This window comes from Myotis myotis, unplaced genomic scaffold (genome assembly GCF_014108235.1).
Source record: "Myotis myotis isolate mMyoMyo1 unplaced genomic scaffold, mMyoMyo1.p scaffold_m19_p_12, whole genome shotgun sequence".
Lineage (NCBI taxonomy): Eukaryota > Metazoa > Chordata > Mammalia > Chiroptera > Vespertilionidae > Myotis > Myotis myotis.
In genome coordinates, this window is record NW_023416316.1 from 26,558,532 (window position 1) to 26,570,663 (window position 12,132).

The window sequence follows — 12,132 nt, forward strand, 5'->3', positions numbered from 1 at the left end:
GCTCAGTGGATATAGCGTCAGCCTACAGACAATGTGGCCTGGGTTTGATTCCGGTCAAGGGCACATGCCAGGGTTTCGGGCTTGATCCAGGTAGGGGACGTGCAGGAGGCAGCCAATCAATGATTCTCTCTCATCATTGATGTTTCCGTCCCTCTCCCTCTCCCTTCCTCTCTGAAATCAATAAAAATATATTTTAAAATATATACTGTTTTACTATATACTAAATATACTAAAAACCACTGGATTGTATTGCTGTTTCACTAGTGTTAAAAAATTTTTTTTTTTTTTGTCCTGACTGGTTTGGCTCAGTGGATACAGCGTCGGCCTTCGGACTGAAGGGACCCAGGTTCGATTCCAGTCAAGGGCATGTACCTTGGTTGCAGGCACATCCCCAATAGGGGGTGTGCAGGAGGCAGCTGATCGATGTTTCTCTCTCATCGATGTTTCTAACTCTCTATCCCTCTCCCTTCCTCTCTGTAAAAAATCAATAAAATATATATTTAAAATATAAAAAAAATAAAAAAATTTTTTACATCTATTTTTTTAATTCAACTTTACCAGTTAGGAAAGTTAACAGTGAACAATGACTTTCTTCTTTCTAGAGGACATTTATAGAAGAATTCTGCATTTAAAAACATACTTCTAATAAGCTCCTAAAGGGAAGTTTTCACTAAGAAAAAAAAAAGACAAACTAGTATTCTATAATCTCTCTTTGCTACAATTTTTAACTACACATTTAAACCAATTAAATCTAGTTTGCTGCATTTGTAGAATATCAAATATGCCCTGGGTCTAATATTTAATTCAAATTCAATAAATATTTATTGAGTGGTCTACTACAAACCTAACACTATGCTAAACGCTGAGGAGAAAAATAACCGTTTTGGTTTTCCTATCTTCCTCTGCCGTTGTCCTTGTGGCCTAAACACATAATCACTTGATGAAAGATGCCAGCAGGAGAGTACTACCTACCCTCATTTACTACACACTTGACTTAAATTTATATTCACGGACTCTAAACTCAGATTTCAAATAAAAATCAACTATACAAAAGAACTGACTAGAATCTGTTATTTTGTAAGGCACTCATCACTGAGAGCTAAAATTTTTCTCGTATGCATCATGAAGGAAGATCCTTTTCCACGTTGTTGGCAAAACTGTCAATCATCTTGATGAGCAGCAAATAAATGAATGCCCAATGATGGGATTCTGTATTATCCTTAAAAAAGAAATCCATCAACTAAACATCAACAGGTAAATGTTTATACTCGACAGCCATCAATTTCAACTATCCATGCAAAGAGACAGGTGAGCTGGACTGGTAAACCTCGAAATTAGAGAAGTATTAATCGTCTGCTTCCAGCCAATATAAACAGATGTTATTTTTAAACAGGCAAAATCATCTCTTCCACTGAAATTTATTTGCAGCAGATAATGTTCTGTTACATTTTTAATCAAGCAGATGAAGTTACATTTAAATTGAAAATCTGCTTCACTCAACTAATCAGGCAAGTAAAATTCAGAGATGATTGAATGGCATTACACAGCACACTATTACGGCAGGTAAATTGGGAAATTTACCTGTCACACCACACAGAGTATTGTTCAACCACTGCATCTGCAACTTAGAAGCAAAGCGCTAAGACAAAAAGGGAAAGGCATGTTAAACAGACTTATAAATCCATCATATTTTATGAAAACATTATTAAGGCTGCCAGCAAAATAAATAAATAAATAAATAAATAAATAAATTTTTAAAGGGGGGGAAAAACACACACACTACCTCTCAGGGAATCAATGAAGATTTACAATGGTATTCTTATCTGTTGCATGTAAATAGCATGCCTGGTTATTTTAGAGATCAAGATACATCCCTTGATCAAGGAAAAACAGGTTAAAAAAACACTTTATCAAGAAATAGCAGATAAAACAAGCAATATTGCACTACTTTGCAAAATAAAACGACTAGGACTCACTCATCCGTACAGATCATTAATTTCATATACAACAAAAATATCACATATAAAAAATAGTCAATTTACTCTATTTATAAAAAACCCAGTCCATTTTTGTCACTTGTAATTCCCTATACAATTGGAATGTTAGCATTTCTAACATGTCTTCAAAATTTGCTTTCACAGATATCCAAAACAATCTAATGGCTATTTCAGTTGTTTCCACTGAAATCCAACATTTATTTCCACTGCTTATTGTCTATAAACTCAAATACTTTTGTTGCAACAGCTGAATTTAATATCATTGCTTATAACATTAATTGTGAAATATTCCAACATCATGTACCAATACTAAGTTGTATCTTTGACAACTTGTTTATAATAGTTTAGTTACATCATCACAACTTTAGAAATACCGGGTGATACAAAAGGCTTACAGTTATTGAATATGCAAAAGTTTATTGTTGTATTATTATTTACTAATTATTGTATTTTTTCCATACAAACAACTCTAAACCTACTTTTGCCCCAACCTATACATAGGCTTAGGTGCCACCTACTATGCCTTTCTCTTTCCTTTACTTCCACTTTTCCTCTTTCCTTCCTTTCTTCTTTGTTTTACCTTCTCTTTCTTTTTGGGGAGTATAAGGTGGGGATGTAGGGGTTGAAACGGTATGTAACACTGAAATGCAGTCTAAATTACAAACACACAATGTTACTGTTATACTCTTAATGTGGTGTAAACTCACCCTGATTTTCCATTAGTAGTGTTGAATTTGGCCTGATATATCCATACCCTGTCATGGGGTTAGTAAATAAAGCTAGCTAGAAATCATACGTGTCTTAACTATCAAGGCATTGTTTTCAGTAAATTACTTATGAGGGCTAACACTTTAAGGTTTACAGAAAAATTATGAAGACAGTACAGAATTCCTAGGTGCCCCAAACCCAGTTTCCCCTTGTAAGTAATGTCTTACATTAGTATGGTACATTTGTTAAGATTAATGAACCATTATTGATTATTAATAACTAAAATCCATTCTTTATTCATACTTCTTCATTTTTACCTATTGTGGGGGTTCTTCTGTCCCAGGATCCCATACAGGACACTATATTACATTTCGCTGTCAGGTCTCCTTAGGCTCCTCTTGGCTGTGATAGTTTCTCAGACATTGTCTGTTTTGTTTTGTTTTGTTTTTATAAGAATGCCATTTATTTTATTTTTAATATATTTTTATTTTATTTATTTTTAAATATATTTTTATTGATTTCAGAGAGGAAGGGAGAGGGAGAGAGAGAGAAACAGAGAATCATTGATTGGTTACCTCCTGCACGCCCCACCCCACCCTCTACTGGGGATCGAGCCCGCAACCTGGGCATGCGCCCTTAACAGGAATTGAACCGACACTCCACCCATTGAGCCAAACTGGCTAGGGCTCAGACTTTGTTTTTGATGACCTTGCCAGCTTTAAGGAGTATTGATCAGGTAATTTAATAGAATGTCCCACAATTGGGATTTACTCGCTTTTCTCAAGGTTATAATGGAGTTATGGGGTTTTGGGAAGGAAGACCACAGAGATAAAGTGACATTCTCATTATATAATCTCGAGTGTAAATGCTATCAACATAATTTATCAATAATGACGACAGCCTTGATTACCTGTTTTATCACTGTGTTTTAATTTAGCCTCAGTCTTCACAAAAACTGCACTTACACTTTTCTAAATTTTATACAACATACTACTATTCTTCACTACTGAAGATGGCTATTTTAACAACTACTCTTTAGACGTGATTCACAGGAAGAAAAAATTCAGCTGTGCTTCCCATACTGCACCAAGATTAGTCTTTGAGTCATTACAGTAATATTTCCAAGTCCGTAGATATTTCTGGCCTGTGTCTTTGCTTTCAAAATTGGTCTAAAACTTAGGCTAATCATTAGAATCATCTGGAGGAGTTTTTTAAAATATTGTTACCCGGGTTCCAATTTAATCAGAATTCTTGGGCACCAATTGTTTTTAAAAAACTCTCCAGATTATCCGATACAGAGCCATGGTAGAGAACCACTGGTTCAAGGCCTTAGCTCTGTATTGACTATAGCAGTGCCAAGCTGATGTGTCTTCCCAGTTACAGCATTCATAGCTATGCTATACCGCTGGGGGTTTACACTTCTTATGTCTCTTCAATTCTTCCTGTAAAATAGCTTGGGCTTAAAAAGAACTCTATATAACTCAAGGACACTGCAATGCTATTTAAGCACTGCAATGCTAGATTAAACATAGAGGCAGAGGCAGTGACTGACATTTATAAATATTACTGATGAGCTCAGCTGGTGTGGCTCTGTGGTTGAGCATCGACCTATCAACCAGGAGGTCACGGTTCGATTCCTGGTCAGGGCATATGATGGGGTTGTGGGCTCGATCCCCAATGGGGGCGTGCAGGAGGCAGCCAATCAATGATTCTCATCAGTGATGTTTCTATCTCCATCTCCCTTTCTCTCTCTCTCTCTCTCTCTCTCTCTCTCTCTCTCTCTCTCTCTCTCTCTCTGAAATATTACTGCTGAAAGTATGCATACTTCAAGGTGAAAACTTCAAAGGGCTGGATACTAAACCACCAACATAAAAACATTCTAAATTCACCAAAACACAGTGATAAACTGTCGTTTAAAATCTGGTGCTCATTTCTGCATTGAAGCAACAGCCTATGGGGTTGTTTTAGTACATATCTCTTAAAAATAAGGGTGTTTCCTAAATAACCATAGCAATAATACCACATCTACTTTTAATAACATCAAATAGCATTATAGAAATAAACTTTTTTCATCCCTGAGATTCTATAATCTCAGAAATTCATTTTTAATGAACCATAATAAAATCATACCTACGTGACATACTAACATTTATGTTCTTAAATTTTAGAATTACGTATCTCCTCCTCTTCCCAAATCTGTTTTTGTTTTGGGGTTTTATTTTTGCTTGAGAAAAAAAGTTGTAGGCACCTCTTTGCTTTAATTTTTTTAAAGTGCACAACAGCTCTATCAAAGACATGTTTGTAACAGGTAAAAAATACCTGCTTGGTTCGTGGCAAAGGTGATTGGCCAGATTAAAGTTCTCACCTCAGGCACAGAAACTCTTTCCAAACAGAACTGGCAAAGTTATATGCATACTTAATGTGATTTAATGTGGACAATTCAATTAATTTTAATTTGTAGCCTTTTTTACTTGGCTAATAAATACACTAAATTAATTCTTAATTTATCAACATTACATTACATTACATATTGCTCAACATTACAAATTTACATATTAAGCTGACAAATATCAAAGGGGAAACTGTTACCACCAACAAATTCATTAAACTTGTCGAAAAAGGTAAAGTTAATAGCACCAAAAAGGCAGAACAAGAGAAACTGACAGGATCAGAGGCCACAATGACTTCTGTGTCATATTCCATTGCCTCAAAATTTTCAAAAAGAATACACAGCAATAATTAAAATTAATAAGAAATGGGATTCAGAACTTAGAAGTTTTCTTTATAATCTATTTTACATCCAAAGGAATGCTAGTACATACAAATAAAAACATGTATTTGGAAACAATAATCCCATGTTATAAAAGTCATTAGATAAAGAAAATATCAAATATATCCTAAAGAATTTCTGGAGACCGTTAAATTACAAAACCAGCAACGTTAAATTGCCACAGGAATTAGAGTTAAGATCAAGCACCCACAGTCAAATTCCCACTGAAGCTCCATGTAAGTCAGAGCAGCTGGCAGACATCTAACTGGCAAAACAGGTAAGAGTCTGTCAGTCTTCCAAGCATCTCTCCGGATGACAATCCACCCCAGCAAGTAGGTCCCTAGTGAAATATTTGGTCCCGTTTTCACAAAATATTTGTGTATTTTTAGAAAAAGTTTATGTCAGAATTTTAGTCAACAAATATCTGCCTTCCTACCATCAATGAGATGGTACCCTTGAGTTGGTATCAAATCTCAAAAGAAAGTAAGAAAGATTATATTCTAGTAGACCCAGACTTTTTAAAGTCTACCTTAGGCAAGAAGATCCTGACCATCACCCTTGTATTTTATTTCTTGATGCACAGAGGAACTTACAGTTAGACTTTCCAGTTCATTTACTGTTAAGATGACTGCTGAACACAATGATATGGACTTGTTAGATCTTTTCAACAGTTCAAAAGAATTACTATATAAAGTGCACAGAATTAGAGTGATGTCTCAGGATATAGGAAGCCCCTGGCCCTTTAAAATTAATTTATTAACTAACTGGGTCCACAACTACATGCTGAGTACTTTATGTATTTCATTTTACTAGGCATCATGGAGAACATACTGAACATGCTAAAATATGCCAAAATATAAGGAAATCCCGAATGTAAAGTAAACCCATTTTACTAATATGCAGATTTAAAACTAAGATTTTTGGCATCCAAATATATAAACCTTTAGGGATACAGTCAAAATAGTCTAATGTGCTCTATAGCACAAAGCCAAACCTCAACAACTTATTACACACAAATCAAGAGTATCAGACTTCTACTTCCAACTAAGATAAAGTATAGGGATCAGACTTACCAGCCCACCTAAAAAAACCCAAACAACAACAAATAAACAGACAAAACATGGCAAACAACAGTGCTTAAGGCACTGGGTATCCGGCAATAAAAGACAATAAAATCCCTGAGAAACCAGTAGGTGAGCCCTAGCACTATCCCAGCTTATTGCTAGAGTTTCCAGGACACAGCACAGGGAGAGAACCCAGGCAGACCCTAACAGATGTCAATAGTGTAAGAAAAAGAGCTGAGAGCCCAGGGACACCAAGGCAGATAAATTTGAAAAATATAATAACAACGGGGATAGAAACAATCACAAAGATCTTCAGAGGGTCCAACCCACTGAGCACTTAGCAGAGTATCCAGCACATGTGTAAGAAAACTATTTGAGGCCACAGAAAGAACAGTCCAGAAGGATTAGACAGAATCACCCAGAGATGAGAACAGTGTCTGTTTCTACCAGTCCCCTGCAAAATCTCATACTTCATGGGGTACTATGTAGGGCATTCAGAAGAGTCTTGCCTCATTAATGGGGAATAATCAGCCCAAAACTAAACATTCCCCTATTCTCACCTAACAAATCTTAAAAACAAGACCCAAAAGGATCAAACAATTGCTAATTTAATTTTGTCCCAGAATAAAGGTCAAGAATATTTTACAGGAATATAAAAATAATCAGCAACAAACAAGTTAAAATGAATGTCTGAAATCTAATCAAAATTGGAAAGTATGCAAAGAAGCAGGAAAATATGACTCATAATGAGAAAAATCAGTCAACTGAAACCAGCCCAGACTTGCCAGAGATGTTAAAATTAAGAGACATGAACTTTAAGACAGTTGTAATAATTGTATTCCTTATCTACAAAAAATTAAGTACAGACATGGAAGATTTAAAAAAAACCAACCCAAATCAAACTTCTACAGACAAAAGCTATCATATCTCAGATTAAAAATACACTAGATAGAATTAATGTCAGATTAGACATTGCAGAAGAAAAGATTAGTGAAACTAAAGAGAGAGCAATAAGAACTACCTAAAAAAATAGAAAGGAAGACAAACAATGAAAATAGCATCAGTGAACTGTGGAACAATTTCAAGTAATTTAACATAAGTAATTCAAGAACCCAAAGGAAGGAGACCAAAAAAAATTGAATAGTGACTAGAATGTTTTTAAATTTGATTTAAATTATAATCTTTTTGAGAATATTTACCAAGAGAGACCATATTCTAGGCTATGAAACAAGTTTCAATAAACTTAAAAAGATTCAAGTCATATAAACTATGCTATTTGAACACATGCATTAAATTAGAAATCAACAACAGAGAGCTCTCTGGAGAACCCAAAATATAGAGATTAAATAACCCACTTCTAAATAACGCATGGGTCAAAAAGGAAATCACAAAGGAAATGAAAATATATTTTGAACAGAGAGAGCAAATGAAGATGCAACATACCAAAATTTATGGGATGCTGCTACAACAGTACTCAGGGGGAAATTAATAGCACTAAAAGAATAGTTTCAAATTAACAACCCTAGTTTCCATCTAAAGAAACTAGGTAAATAAAAGCAAGCATTATTCATTGTAAACATAAAAAAAGAAAATAATAAAGATCACAGTTAAAAACAAAAAGATTAGAAACCAAAACAACAACAAAACAAAGAAACAAAAAAAACAAAAGCAGGTTCTTTGAAAAGATCAACAAAATTGACTAATTTTAGAAACACAAAATTAACCTACCATAACAGAAAGCAGTGTTCTCTTTGGGAATGAAGGACAAAGGATATGGAGAGGTAGGAGATAAAGATTACAAAGTAGGCCCTAACAGGTTTGGCTCAGTGGATAGAGCATTGGCCTTCGGACTAAAAGGTCCCAGGTTTGATTCCAATCAGGGGCATGTACCTTGGTTGCGGGCACATCCCCAGTGGGAGGTGTGGAGGAGCAGCTGATCGATGTTTCTAGCTCTCTAATTCTCTCCCTTCTTCTCTGTAAAAAATCAATAAAATATATTTTTTTAAAAAATATTACAAAGTGGTATGAGGAAACTTCTGAAGGTTTTGGATATGTTCACTATCTTTTTTTTTTTTTTATATATTTTATTGATTTTTTACAGAGAGGAAAGGAGAGAGATAGAGAGTTAGAAACATCGATGAGAGAGAAACATCGATCAGCTGCCTCCTGCACATCCCCTACTGGGGATGTGCCCGCAACCCAGGTACATGCCCTTGACCGGAATCGAACCTGGGACCCCTCAGTCCGCAGGGCGACGCTCTATCCACTGAGCCAAACCGGTTTTGGCATGTTCACTATCTTGATTATGGTGAAGGCTTCCTGTGTGTATACTAATCAAAATTTATCAAACTGTACATTTTAAATGCCAATTATGCCTTAACAGGTGTTTGGTTTTTTTCAAAGTACCTCTTTACTAACAGTCATCTATGATACTTCACTCATAGGTGTTTATTCAGAGCTAGTTTCTGAAGGTATCTCTATAACTCCCCAAAGTATCTGATTGCTCACTCATAGAATATTAATGTGAAGGAGATTCTTGGATCATTCTCTTGCAAAGGATTCAATGTCTGTCTGCTACAGCTCAAGAAACACTGTGTGTCATAATGCCTAGCGGAAATGCTAGTCTTAAGAAGCATTTGAGCATGGTCCACCAAGAGTTCTGTAGCTATCATGATTTGACCTCAAATACTCTAAATTGTAGCTGCCATGTAGAGAAGAGGGCCAAATTGAATAGAGATAGACTTGTCACTTTTTTCCTCTGGGCCTGAGATTTTTCATCTAGAAAATGAGAGCAATGGCCTTGAAGCACTGATTTCTAATCAATCTCTGCCAGCCTAACACAGGGGACTTGTTAAAATACAGAATCCTGGGTCTCACTCAGAGATTCTAATTCACAGGTCTGGGTAGAGCCTGGGGACATATTGTCGAATCCTGACATAAAACCAGATTTGGGAAAACCAGATTTAGGTCCTTTCAGCTACAATATTCTTTAAGCATTATTTTCAAAGGTTGCATGCAATGAGATACACAGAAAGCCCTAATATTTAATGTTCAAGGGGATTTCTTTAAATTCTACTGATTTGGAAGAAATAAGTTTAAATTTTTTGAGAGTAATATCAAGCCTGATCCATGTTATAAATAAGTTACTGCTAGTTAATCACTGCATTCTTTACTTTACTCCTTTTCATACTTGCCAGACACCCTAAAGACTGATTAGTTCTCCAGTGTGTTTCTACTTATTTATTCCAGCAAGATTCTCTTCCCATAATTCTTAGGATAGTTTAGATTCCACAGAGCCAAAGATATTGTCCTACACTCTTGTAGCTTTATAGCAATGGATATAGGAACAGAAAGGCAAAAATTTCTGCAAGACCTTCAGAGCTTGAGAATGAAAAGTTAAAATAACTTTTCAAATGATCTCATAAAACTGTAGTGATACAGTACTAATGTTAGCTATAATGGATGACCAAATTTCACCCAAACACAATCAAAAGCATCTCACACTGTCACCTCATCTCTGCATTTACCATTTTGAGTACAGATTATATCATTTTTTAAAATACTAAAGTTCAAAAAAAACTGTCATTTTTCCTTCTTCCAAACTGGTTTATTATATTACTTGACACAACAGATTAATAAATCCTTCAAAAATTTTATACTGCATAGTCATCTATTAAAGTAACACAATGTTTTTTTATCTTTGCTTAAGTCTAAAGACAGAACAAAATATTTTCATAGCTAACAGCATCAAGTTATTACAGTTGAATTCTGAAGTTAGTTTTATACTAAAATTTTATTAAAATTCTATACCTCTGGACATAACCACAATTGAAAATCTGTTTCAAGAGGATTATAATCAGGCAAAATAGAAAAATATACCTGTTAAATAAATGTGAACAGTATGCAAATCAACTTTTATCTCTAAACTTTATTTCTGATTGTGTCCCAAACAGACAAGCCAATGATTTAATACCTTGGGTATGTTTTGTGCCACTAGGCAAAGTAACCTAATTCTCTTAATTCCTGGAATTGGCTGCTATTCCAAAACTAGGAGGATTGCACTGAAAGTGGCTGTGGCATACTATAATACAATTAATATGCTGCAGAAAAAAAATAAGCTCAATTTTATTCAGCAGACAAACTAATATATTTTGTTCCTATTTGCAAAGCAAATTGTAAACAACCATTAGTTGCCCCATATTCCATATTCTGTACAAAATCATCCTTTAACAACAGATTCTAAGGAAAATTATTATAAAATTAGAAGGCTACTACTGCAATTTTATAATTTATTTATGTTTACAATAAACAACATGTCAATCCACTCCAAAAGGAGAAACAATTGTTTCCACATTAGCTAAAGATATGCGTTTATGTTCGTTAATATAAAATTCATAATAAAAGGTACAAGTCTCAACAGAATCTGAAATAACTTTCAAATCTGTTAGACACACTTACTCTCCTCCATATGACCTAGAGATACTCCCTACACACTTCTCCTACATCCACTTTTCTTTTGACCACCAACCACCCATAATCAAAATCATCTTTTGGCATTTGTTTCTTCCCTTTGTCTCACTCATCAAATTTGGCCTTGCCTACATGTTCTTATTCAAGGGTTAAGTGCTAAAAACCAAATAATTTCCTTGGGATTATAGCAGCCCTAACAAACAGAAAAAAGAAAAAGATCATATATATATTTATTCTCTACTTTGAACATTTTAATTAAGGTTCTGTCCAGGAACATTGCTTAGACTCAAAATATTAACAAATCTTAACTTAACCCACTAACAAAATGACCAATGCTCTCGATTTGTTTTATAAAATGTGTTCATGCTATGGAATACTAAATGCTCATGAGTAGTAGGCCACTCTCAAGTTCAACCACTCACTACTGCTTTAATCAGCTTAAGTATATGCTGTATATATTCCAAAACTAATTTTGCCAGTTGTACTTCTTATTGTGATATTTAATGTCATTAAGTATTAAGTAAATCAATGAAATGATTTTAAAAGACAGGGCTAGGGCTTAAGTGAGTTGCTAAAAGTTGTTGTCAAATTAGCTGTAGGCAAGCCAACTACTAGTATATAAGACTAACATCGGGATGGAAGGATTCTGCACTACTGTTGTTCCAAAACATTGGCTTATGAAAGAAATATGAAATATTTTATACTCAGCAGAATGATAGTGACACTACAAAAAGATTGGCAGATGGGTATATGTATATATTAACTTAAAATATGTGTAATGTTCATACACTATTATGTCACTTTTCATGATTCTCCATTTTAATCAGGAAAATGACTATAGATCCTAATGGCACCAGACAAAAATGGGTTTCTACTACAATCAAGAAAGTAACGTCCATATTTTCTTAATGAATCCAAATACCACATTCCATATCAAGTAACACAACTCTCAAAAGAGATCAACTAAGTATATTAAACATTAAGGAACCTGAGTGGACTTCCTAAATATTTTAGTTCTGGAAAAATCTCAAGCTTCTAGCCATAAGGGAAACGGTATGTGTGCATATACAGACATGCACACACACATCAAGGTTTGTTGTTGATGTTGTTTATTTCCTGGGAA

The 12,132-nt window shown here is 34.7% G+C and overlaps 1 protein-coding gene and 1 long non-coding RNA gene across 3 annotated transcripts in view; both read right to left on the reverse strand.

The window, feature by feature from the left end:
* Positions 1–12,132, reverse strand: part of ZCCHC7 (zinc finger CCHC-type containing 7) — a 200,042-nt gene that overhangs the window by 146,792 nt on the left and 41,118 nt on the right. The gene's annotated exons all lie outside the window — the stretch shown is intronic.
* On the reverse strand, positions 129–3,152 carry LOC118667311. Its single transcript, XR_004971226.1, has 3 exons — positions 3,023–3,152; positions 1,582–1,639; positions 129–171 (listed from the first exon to the last, which is right to left on the reverse strand). It is a non-coding gene; the product is annotated as an uncharacterized LOC118667311 (long non-coding RNA).